This window comes from Chrysochloris asiatica, unplaced genomic scaffold (genome assembly GCF_000296735.1).
Source record: "Chrysochloris asiatica unplaced genomic scaffold, ChrAsi1.0 scaffold00096, whole genome shotgun sequence".
NCBI classification, from domain to species: domain Eukaryota; kingdom Metazoa; phylum Chordata; class Mammalia; order Afrosoricida; family Chrysochloridae; genus Chrysochloris; species Chrysochloris asiatica.
The window spans coordinates 10,761,551-10,774,192 of NW_006408614.1; positions in this window are offsets into that span (position 1 = coordinate 10,761,551).

Sequence of the window (12,642 nt, forward strand, 5' to 3'; positions counted from 1 at the left end):
TAGCAGCAGGTCCTCCCATCTCTGAGAACCTGAGGCTACAAGGGACCCATTAGTGATTGTCACTGGGTTCAGGGAGACATGGTCCTGGTGGTGCACACATTCTGAGTCCTACAGGATTCACAAGGAAGCTGACATGTCTCTGAGCTTCAGGGAGCAGGTGTGTGACCAGAAAGCAGGTGGAGCTGTGGCACCAGAGGGGTTGGGCAGGGACGCTGTGTGCAGGCTCCATGTATGCCGCTGGATGGGATTTCTGGAAGCCAGAGAGGATAGTCAAAGGCAGAGCCTCCACTGGCAGCATGCTGGCTCTGGGACCCCACCCACACAAGCAGAACATGGCAGGGGGACCTGACTGAGCTTCAGAGCTGGTGACCACGGAGCAGATGTGGACATGGTGGGAGAGGAGAGAGGCATGGCCCCTGGAGAAGCATGGGCTATGCTGCAAATGTGGACGGCGCCTATGAATCCACTTTACAGCTGGAGGAACCCATGCTGCGATGACAGATGTGGGTGGGGACACCGAGATGTGTCCCCTTGTGGGGGTGACCCAGGTTCTTGTCAAGCCGATTGTGCAACTTAGCTAGGGAGTGGGGCAGGGGACCAGATCCTGCTCCCTGTCTCTTCTGGAATGTTCTCGGACGTCTGCTCCTGTCTGCTCTCTCAGAAGCTTGCAGGCAACTCTCCAGGCCTGTTTCCATCCCCTGGCTAGTCTCATCAGTGGGCAGGGGTCCAGAATGGGGGACAACAGCACTGAACTGGGGTCATCCTTGATTTTAGCTGCCTGCCCTCTGGGGAAGATTCTCTGGGGTCTGGTGGTGTTCTCCTAAGAGCCCTGGCTCAATTCCTAAGCAAAAAGTTGGTGGTTTGAACACACCCAGTTTGTCTATAGGAGAAAGACCCAGCGGTCTGCTTGTGTAAAGGTGACAGCCAGGAACCCCGTGGTGTCTGCCACATGGCATCACCAAGAGTTTGGTTTGGGTTTTATTGTTCTCTGGGCCCCTCTGTGTGCATCTTCAAACCATGAAGAGCTTGTGACTGTCTGTGGGTTTTCTGCAAACATCTCCAGTGCAGACGCACAACTGCAGGGAGGTGAGTCGGGGGCTGGAGGTAGCAGCTTCATGCCTAGCCCCTCAATGGCGGGTTCTGCAGTGTTCTGAGAACACAGGGTTCAGGAAGCACACAGAGGATTAACAGATGGAGGAAGAGGAAGGAAAGCCTCAGCCACCCACGATGCCTCCCTGCTCTGTGACTTTGCTGGAACGGGGAGCTATGGGGGTATCTGTCCATGGCACAGGCCCAGAGGTGAATCAGGCCTCCCCTGCCCACAACCACAGCTATCACAGACTTGTCACTGACAGGCAATCGAGCCAGAGCTGCTGGGAATAGTGGGTGACCAGGAAGGCATAACTTATTTTATTGTGGTTGTCAGGAACTGTTGAGTTGGTTCCGACTCACAGCAACCCTCTGTATGACAGAAGGAAACACTGCCCAGTCCTATACCATCCTCACAATTGCTGTGTTTGAGCCCATTGCTGCTGCCACTGTGTCAATCCATCTTGTTGGGGGTCTTCCTCTTTTTAGCTGACTCTCCACTTTTCCAACCATGATGTCCTTCTCCAGGGGCTAGTCTCCTAACAACATGTTCAAAATATGGTGGTCTGGTATGGTGTTGTGGGTTAATGCGCTGGACGGCAAAGTCAGTTTGATCCATAAGGTCAACAGGTCTTCGGAAACCCTACACAGGGTCACTATGGGTTAAACTGACTCAAGGGCACTTAACAACAACAACAATTCTCGCTTTTAAGGAGCACTCTGGTTGTACTTCTTCCAACACAGATCTATTTGTTCTTTTGGCAGTCCACGCATGGTACTTTCGATATTTTCCTCCAACACCATAACTCAAAAGCATCAATTCATCTATGGGCCAGCTTTCGCATGCATATGAGGTGATTGAAAATACCATAGCTTGGGTCAGACACACCTTAGCCCTCAAACTCACATCTTTGCTCTTCAACACTGTAAAAGAGGTCTTTAAAAGAGGTCTGTGCAGCAGATTTGCCCAATGCAATATGTCGTTTGGTTTCTTGACTGCTGTTTCCATGAGTCTTGATTGTGGATCCAAGCAAAATGAAATCTTTGACAATTTAAATATTTTCTCCATTTATCTTGGCATTATTTATTTTTGTCCAGTTGTGAACATTTTTGTTTTCTTTATACTGAGTAGGTATTCATACTGAGGACTGTAGCCTTTGATCTTCATTAATATTTTATGTCCTCGTCACTTGCGGCAAGTAAGGTTATATCATGTGCATGCTGGAATTTGCTAATTAGTCTTCTTCCAATCTTGATACCACATTCTTTTTCATATACTCTAACTTCTTGGCTTATTTGCTCAGCATAAAAATTGAATATGGTAAAAAGATACATCCCTGGAGCACACCTTTCCTGATTTTAAATCATTCAATATTTCCTCATTCTGTTTGAACGGTTGCCTCTTGGTCTATGTACAGATTCCTTCTGAGCCCAGTAAAGTGTTCTGGAATGTTCATTTTTGGTAATATTATCCATAGTTTGTTATAATCCACACAATCAAATGCCATTGCACAGCCAATAAAGCACAAGTAAACATCTTCTGGTATTCTCTGCGTTCAGTCAACACTCATCTGACATCAGCAATGATATGTCTACTTCCACATTCGTTTCTGAATCTGCCTTGAATTCCTGGCAGCTCCTTGTTGATGTAGTGTTGCAGCCATTTAAAAATTATCTTCAGCAGAATTTTACTTGCTTGTGATATGGATGATGCTGTTCAATGGTTCCTGCATTCTGTTGGGTCACCTTTCTTAGTAATGGGCACATACATGCATGTCTTCAAATTGGTTGGTTGTGTCACCCAAAGTTCTTCACATAGACAAGCGAGCATTTCCAGTGCTACACCAGTTTGCTGAAACATTTAAATTTCATTAATTTCTGGAAACTTGTTTTTCATCAATGCTTTTGGTGCAGCTTGGACTTCTTCCTTCATTATCATCAATTCTTGATCATATGGTATTTCTTGAAATGGTTGATCATGGACCAATTCTTTTTCAGCACAGTGACTTTGTATTTCTACCATCTTCTTGGATACTTCCTGCATGGTTCACTGTTTTGCCCTTTTGTTAAGTGCCGACCAGTCATTTCCAACTCAGTGACTCAGAGTTTCCAAAGAGTGGCTGTCAGTTGTGTGCTTGAACTGTCAGCCTTGTGGTTCAAACTAAACTTGTGGTCCAGTGCTGTAACCGATAGCACCACACCAGGACTCCATTTTGCCCATAGAATTCTTCAATATTGCAACTCGACATTTGAATTTTTTCTTGACTTCTTTCAGCTTGAGAAATTTTGAGCACGTTCTGCCCTTTTGTTTTTCTAACTTCAGGTCTTTGAACATTTCATTATAATACTTGACCTTGTCATTTTTTCGGAGCTGCCCTTTGAAATTTTCTGTTCAGCTCTTTTACCTCCTCATTTCTTCTAGTCGCTTTAGCTTCTCTACACTCAAGAGCAAATTTCAGACATTTTGGTCTTAGCTTTTTGTTAAATGACCTTTTGCTCTCTTCACATATGTTGTTCTTGATATCATCACACAAATTTTTGGTCTTCAGTCATTAGTGTCTGCATCAAATCTGTTCTTTAGATGGTCTCTAAATTCAGGTTGGATATATTCAAGCACATATTTAGCTGTGGTGAGTTTGTTTTCATTTTCTTGAGCTTTAGCCTGAACTTGCACAGGAGCAATTGATGATCTGTTTCACAGTTAGTCCCTGGCCTTATTTTGGCTGATGATATGGAGCTTTTCCACCACATATTACCACAGATGTAGTAAATATTATTCCTGTGTAATCCATCTGGTGAGGTCAAGGTGTATAGTAATCTTTTATGTTGTTTCAAAAAGGTTGTTGCAAAAAAAAAAAAAAAAGGTTGTTGCAATAAATATTGGTTTAAAAAAATTCTATCATGCAACCTCCAGCATAATTTTGATCACCAAAGTCTTATTTTTCTACAACTGATCCTTCCTATTTGTTTCCAATTTGTGCATTCCAATCACGAGTAATTATCAATGCATCTTGATTTTATGTCTGATCAGTTTCCGACTGAGAAAGTTGGTAGGATTTTTCAATTTCATCTTCACTGGCTTTAGAGGTTGTTGGGTAAATTTGAATAAAGGTGGTATCTAACTGGTCTTCTGTGTTGGCATATGGATATTATCCTGTCACAGACAACACTGTGCTTTAAGATAGATCTTGAAATGCCCTTTTTGATAATGAATGTGACACCATTCCTGTCTAGCTTGTCATTAATTCCTGGCATAGTAAACTATATGATTGTCAGATTCAAAATGGCTAACACCAGTCCATTTCAGCTTGCTAATGCCTAGAATAGGAGCTCTGGTGGCATAGTGGTTATGAATGGGGCTGCCAACCTCAAGGTCAGCAGTTCGGAACTGCCAGCTGTTCCGTGGGAGAAAGATGAGGCGGTCTGCTCCCGTAAAGATTTACAGCCTCAGAAACCCTGTGCAGGGTCGCTATGAGTCAGTGCTGACTCCACGGTACTCAACAACAACAACAAACAATGCCTAGAATATTGATTTTTATGCATTTAATTTAATTTTGATGACTTCCAGTTTTCCTAGGTTTATACTTTGTAAATTCCACATTCTGATTATTTATGGATATTTGCAGCTGATTTGAGTTGTGTTACATCAATAAATGAAGGTCCTGAAAGCTTAACTTCCTCCATGTCACAAAGGTCAACTCTACTTTGAGGAGGCAGCTCTTCCCTAGTCATATTTTGAGTGGCGTTCAATCTGAGGGGCTTATCTTTCAGGCCTACACCTGACAATATTCTGGAGCTATTCATAATGTTTCAGTATTCAATATTCTGGTGCTATTTGACAGTGTTTCACTGCTATTCATAAGGTTTTCAGTGGCTAAACATTCAGAAACCCAGCTCTCCTTCTTCCTAGTCTGACTTAGTTTGGAAGCTCTGTTGAAACCTGTCCACCATGGGTTACCCTGTTGGTATTTAAAATACCAGAGGTATAGCTCCCAGCATCACAGCAACATATAAGTCACCACAGTATGACAAACTGACAGGTGAGTGGTGGCTTATGAGGTTTTGACCCAGCAATTCTCCCAGGTATGTACCCAAGGCCTTGAAGGCAGGGACTCAGATAGATACTTATACACCAATGAGCATTGCAGTACTAGTCACAGTAATCAAAAGGTAGTAACAACCCAAGTGTCTATCAGCAGGTGGATGAATAAACAAAATGGTGTCCAAGCAGTCTCTCGATTACAAACGAATTCTGTTCCTAAGTCTGCCTTTTAGTACAATTTGTTATAAATCAGAACAGTAAGATATGGTTTATACCTGACGTCAGTCACTACTTGTCTTAGAATGCAGTATATAGTGTGCCCTTCTCTGCATAAAGAACCATTAGGGGAACCCTTCCAGATACACTGAATCCTTTCAACCTTACAATACAGAAACAATAATTATAATAATGTATTGATGCCTGCCCCTAAATAGCACCCATTTATTATCATGAACCATTGTATGTACTTTGAATTTGTAACGGAACAGGCTGTATGGGGGTTGGTTGGAAATATGGGCTGTAGCATTTCAAATGTTTGTAGCCCAAGCTCTGCCTGCATATAGGTCAGGTTCTCTGTTTAGAGAAACTTGGAGCTCAGGGTGGAGATTTGCCCATTGTGAGCAGTTTATAATTATGTTTGGACTTCTTGTTTTATTTGCCTCAGTTTCAGCAAATCTTCCCTTTGAGGTGCAGATTTTCTGCATTTGAACTTGCTCTGGAAAGTCCAAACAAGATGTGCTCAGCTGCTGAATGCTGTTGAGAATGAAAACAAAGCATCTTTTCGTCATCGGAATGACGAATGGCCCCTGGGCCACTTCTGACAGCTTGGGGTATGAACCTTGTTCCAAGGTTTCAGTACTTGTCAAAGTAGAATTTCTTGATCCATCTCCGTTTTGAATCTGATGTTTGTGGAAAAGATCCATCTTAGCCAACAGTTAGAACTCAACTGATAGGGAAGAGATTTTTAAATGAAAGAACGCACGTGGCCCTGTAGGATAAGCACTAGACTGCGAATCACAAGGTCTGTGGTTCAAATCCACCAGTGTTTTTGAGGGAGAGAGGTGAGATAGTCTACTCTTGTAAAGGTTTATAGTCTCAGAAACCCTACACAGGGTTGCTAGGAGTTGTAAATGACTCCATAGTAGGTTTGGATTTGAGTTTTCTTGTAAGAAGTCTTCAATGAAATAGGAAACAAATTCAGTACATTCTGTGTTTTAGGAAAAAAGCTGAAGGAGTTAAACTTAACTTGAGGGCTCATTAAAAACAACAACAAAAACTCCTATTCACTTGGCTCCAAGTCTACTCTTTCCACAGTTGGCGTATGGTGCTGAGGAACATTCCTGTGAGCTTACTCGAGGTAATTGGTTATCAAGTGAAATTTAAGATGGTCATTCCTAGACAAGTCAAAGCAGAAAAGTGAACTAAAATATTTTACATGTGAAAATTGAAGTTTTCTGGATAGCTCCACGAGTCCGTAAAATGGGGTTCCCTCAGGTTGTGTTGTCATTTGTGGGGCCCCGAATGTTTTGATTTCTGGTACATTAAAATTTGGGATGACACTCAACATTGTGACTGGCACACAGGGAAGTGGAAAAAGAATATTCATAGTTTTCCTAATTGTCCCCAACACCTGGTGACCTCATGCATAATGACATGAAATTCTGTCCAGTCTTGCCATCCCCGTGGTCAATTGCAGATCAAATCATTATGACCCATAGGGTGAGTTCTCATGGGCTGATGATTGGGAAGCAGACTGCTAGTCTTTTCTTCCTGGTCCATCTTCATCTGGAAGCTCTGCTGAAATCTGTTCATCGTCATGGCAACACTCAGGCTGCCTTGACAGATGTGTGGTGGCGGCTCATGCGGTGCACTGGCCAGAAACCCAGCCTGGGTCTCCTTCACGGAAGGTGAGAATTCTAACCACTGGGCCACCACTGCCTTATTTCCTAATTCTTAGGGGACTTTCGAGTAGTGAACAGGATGCCTTTGGCTTCCTTATTGGATTGGTCAGCTTTGGTGTCTAAGACCACATGACTCCATCCATAGAGCCCTCCCCATAATGGGTGACAGCAGAAGGGGCAGAGTTGACCCCCACGAACCACCCAAACTCTCTGAAGGTGGACATTCCCTGAGATCCAAGAAGTAGAATTTGTTCTTCGTGAAAATCCTGATTCTGATAGGTCAGATCATGGAAAATATCAAGCATCAAAGTAAACAGTTTTGGGAGCACATAGACCACTGAAGGACATTCTCAGCAAGGACACATGGAACATCTCAGAAAATTAATCAATTCACCTCAGAGCCTCCTCCTTCCATTCATATGCAATACTGAAAGCCAATGGCTGAAAATCAAACAAATGGACACGTTGAAGACATCATCCAGCAGAAGACAACTCTAGGGGAAATTGTAAATAAAACAGATTCAGATGTGTTTGAATTATGCATTGGGAAGCCCATCAGCCTCTCTGTGACTATTGTTCCAATGATGTTGTTTGTTTTTAAGGGCAACACACATGTTTCAAAGATTTGTTTTGCCTTTTGTTTTTTTCCCTACAAGGCTAAGATTTGCAAGATGAGCATAACTTATCATTTAGGGGCACGGGATGTAAAGATATATACATAAAACGCCAAATTCACACAAAAATTATCAATGCAATTTCTTTCTAATTTCACGCATTCTCGTTACAATGAAAACAGCCCAATGAGACAATGATGTTTCTGGTGAGCTGAAAAACCAAACGTGATTTTCTTCTTGAGGAAACTTAAAGTCAGAGGAAAGAATACAGCATTTGTAAGAAAGAAATTCTAGATTTGAATCCTGGGTTTGGTGTTCACTAGCTCTGGACATTGAGGAAGTAATTTTCTTCATGGAGGGCTGCAAAGCAACTGTATTCTTAGTTTATTATCTTTCTATCTCCATAAGCACAATTTGTCTCTCAATTTGTCCCACTGTGGTGGCTTGCATGTTATGATGCTGGAAGCTATGTCACCGGTATATTAATTACCAGTAGGGTCACTCATGGTGGACAGGTTTCAGTGGAACTTCCAGAGTAAGACAGACTAGGAAGAAGGAGAGGCAGACTACTTGTGAATGTTTCACCACTGGAAACCTTATCAATAGCAGCAAAACATTGTCAGATGTAGTGCCAGACATTGAAAACATGATGAAGAACACCAGAATATTGTCGGATATGGTGCTGGAAGACAGGCCTCTCAGGTTGGAGGGTGCTCAAAATAGGACTGGGGAAGAGCTGCATCAAAGTAGAGTTGTCCATGATGATGCAAATGGAGTAAAGTTTTTGAGCCTTCATTTGCTGATGGGGCACAACTCAAAATGAGCAGGAACAACTGCAAACATCTATTAATAATCAGAACATGTACTGTATGAAGTATGAATCTAGGAAAATTGGAAGTTGTCAAAAATGAAATGGAATGCACTTAGATTTAAGTCCTAGGCATTAATGAGCTGAAATGGACTGGTATTGACCATTTTGAATCTGAAAACCATATGGTTTACTATGCAAGGGACAACAAATTCAAGAGGAACAAAATCACATTCATTATAAAAAAGAACAATTCAAGATCTATCTTGAAGTACAGTGCTGTCTGTGATAAGATAATATTCATATGTCTACAAGGAAGATGAGTTAATACCACTATTATTCAAATTTTTGCACCAACCATTCATGCCAGTGATGATGAAATTGAAGAATTCTACCTACTCTAGAGTCATGGTGTGGTGCTATAGGATAATCACTGGACTGTTAACCACAAGGTTGGCAGTTCAAACCCAGCAGCCATTCTCTGGAAACCCTATATAGGGTCATTATGAATTGGAACTGACTTGATAGCCTTAACAAAAACAACACTTTCAACCTGTTCAGTCAAAAATTGATCAAACATGCAATCAAGATGCATTGATAATTACAGGTGATTGGAATCAGAAGGTTGGAAACATAGAGGAATATCAGTAGCTATAGAATAGGTCTTAGTGATAGAAATGATGCTGGAGAGTGCATAATAGAATTTTGCAAGACCAATGGCATATCCATTGAAAATGCTTTTTTCAACAACATAAAAGGCGACTATACACATGGACCTCACCACATGGAATCAAGGGGGTGATTGTACAGCAATTGCTGTCTCTTCTTGGATAATTTATATCGAGAAAGAGCCCCCTAAACGTAAAGTTGTTGTTGTTGTTAAGTACTGTGGAGTCGGTTCCAACTCATAGTGACCCTGCACAGGGTTTCTGAGGTTTCAAATCTTTATTGGAGCAGAAAGCCTCATCTTTCTCCCGCAGAACAACTGGTAGTTTTGAACTGCTGACCTTGAGGTTAGCAGCCTGATTCATAACCACCACGCTACCAGAGCTCCTTTAAAGGTAAAGAGGGGACCAAAAACCAAAACAGCCAGATTGGATACTGTAGTCTATAATCACAGAAAAGAGAGAGAGAGAGAGAGAGAGAGAGAGAGAGAGAGAGAGAGAGAGAGAAAATCTGTAGCCTAGAATGAGTATGACTTTAATATCCTCTTTCAGCTTCTTGCCTTCAGGCCACCTGAGAATTGTCAAGATGCCACTGTTGGTAGTTATGACATAACTCAGGATTTAATTTTCAGCCTGTTTTGTTTTTAGTCTGTGTCTCTCCCACTCCACAACCCCTGTTCTGGCCTTTTTCCTAGTGATAAACACTTCAGGGCTGGCTGTGGCTGTTTTGTGCTGCCATTTGGTTTTAAGTGGATACTGTTCCTTTACATTTTGAGATCCGTGCGCATGCATAGTAGAACCCTCCAGTGCTGGGGTGAGGGCTGTCCACTCGCCCAGGCACCCCCTCTAGGCACCAGAATGGAGGTGTGCAGACAGCAAGAGACCAATGAACCAAAAAAAACCAAAAGAGACTGTCCACGCCTTTATCTCCACAGTTCCATCAGGCATCAGTCCATGGTGACTCTGATCCTTCACTTGGTCTCGCCCAATGGTGGCTCCAGTGGCCTCTGAGCCTGGCAGATTCAAAAGCATGAGATTTCTTGCTTCTGCTACAAATTCTATTGGCTATACACCTTCAAAATTTAAAACTATTCCTATATATGTGGTTCACAGTTCTGGAACTGTCCCCTGAACCTGCTTCATCTGGTATTCTGTGTTATTGCTGACGGAGATCCTCACTGCATTGCTACCCTATCTGCCTCAAGTCCCGCCTTTACCACATGGAATCTATAGGAATCAAATTGGCTATGTCTGTGAGAAGAGATGGTGGAGACTCTCAACATTATCAGCCAAAACAAGGTGAGAGGCAGAATGTGGAATAGACCATCAATTGCTCATATGTGAGTCCAGGATAAAGCTGAAGAAAATTAAAACACGTCCATGACAACTAATATATTACCTTGTATATATCCCATCTGAAATGAGAGACATCTGAAGAACAGATTTGATGCATTAGACACTAAAGTCCAAAGACCAGAAGAGTTGTGCGACAATATCAAGAGCTTCAGACATGAAGAAAACAAAAGGTTATTTAAAAAACAGGAAAGAAAGAAAAGACCAAAATGGATGTCAGAAAAAACAACTTGCTCTTGAGTGTAGAGAAGCTAAAACAAATGGAAGAAATGAGGAAGTAAAAGAACTGAACACAAACTTTCAAATGGCAACTTCAGAAGACAAAGCCAAATATTATAATGAAATGCGCAAAGACCTGGAATTAGAAAACCAAAAAGGAAGCACATGTGCATCATTTCTCAAACTGGAAGAACTGGAAAAAAAAAAAAAAATGAAGCCTTCTGTTGCAATATTGAAGAGTTTTATGGACAGTATTGAATAATGCAGTAAGCATCAAAAGACGATGGAAGGAATCAAAAGAAGAGTCATTGTACCAAAAAGAAATGGTTGATGCTCAACCATTTCAAGAGGTAACACATGGTCAAGAACCAAAGGTACTGAAGGAAGAAGTTCAAGCTGCTCTGAAGACATTGGCAGAGAATAAGACTCCAGGAATTGACAGGAATACAAACTGAAATCTTTCTACAAACTGATGCAGCACTGGAAACACTACCAAGAAATTTGGAAGACAGCTACCTGACTAACCTATTTAAAGAGATCCATATTTGTGCCCATTCCCAAGAGAGGTGACCTAATGGAATGCAGAAATCTTCAAACAACATTATTAATGTCAGAATTTTGCTGAAAATAATTTTTTAAATGGCTGCAACAGCACATCAACATAGAACTGCCAAATATTCAAGCTGGCTTTCGAAGAGGGTGACATCAGATTGGATCTTGGCTGAAAGCAGAGAACACCAGAAAGATATTTACTTGTGCTTTATTGACTGTGCAAAGGTTTTCAGCTCTGTAGATCATGACAAACTATGGATACCATTAAGAAGAATAAGTATTCCAGAACACTTAATTGTTCTGTACATAAATGAAGAGGCAATTGTTAGAACAGAACAGGGGATACTGAGTGATTTTAAATCAGGAAAGGTATTGTCTAGGGTTGTATCCTTTCACCACACTTATTCAATCTGTCTGCTGAGCAAATAATCTGAGAAGCTGTATTATATGAAGAGGAACGTGGTAGCAGGATTGGGTGAAGACTAACAATCTGTGATATGCAGATAATACAACTTTGATTGCTTTAAGTGAAAAGGACTGAAAATACTTATTGATGAAAATCAAATACTTCAGCATTCATTATGTATTCTACTTCAGTGTAAGGAAAACAAAAATCCTCACAACTGGACTAATAAATAACATCATGATAAATGGAGAAAAGACTGAAATTGTCAAAGACTTTATTTTGCTTGGATCCACATCAACAGCCATGACTTCAAACAGCATTGCATTAAGCAAATTGGTTGCAGAATACCTCATATGCATATGAAAATTGAACAGTGAATAAGGAATGTCGAATTAGAATCAATACATTTGAGTTATGTTGTTGGAGAAGGATATCAAAAGTACCATGGACTGGTAGAAGAACCAACAAATCTATATTGGAAGAAGTTCAGTCTGAATGCTCCTTAGAAACCAAAATGGTGGAGACTTTGTGGACAGGTTATTGGGGGGACCAGTTCCTGGGAGAAGGGCATCATGCTTGGTAAAGTGAAGGGTCAGTGAAAAGGATTAAGACCCCAATGAGATGAATTAACACAGTGACAACAGCAATGAGCTCAAGTGTAACAACAATTTTGAGAATGGCACAGGACCTAACAGTGCTTCATTCTGTTCTGTTGTGCACGGGATCACTAGGACTCGTAACTGACTTGATGGACCTAACAAAAGCATCTCCATAAAGAGAAGCCCTCCTTGCGCCTCTGATTGTGTGTAGAAAAATCAGGGTAAATGCTTGATTCTTCTCTCTCTCTTTTTTTTTTAATTTAAGGTTTTTATTGTGGATTGAGTGAAAGTTTACAGGGCACATCATCAGTTTCACATTCAACAATTCATATAACTTGTTTCATTACATTGATTATAATCCCCTCCATATACCATCAGTTAAAAGTATTTCTCT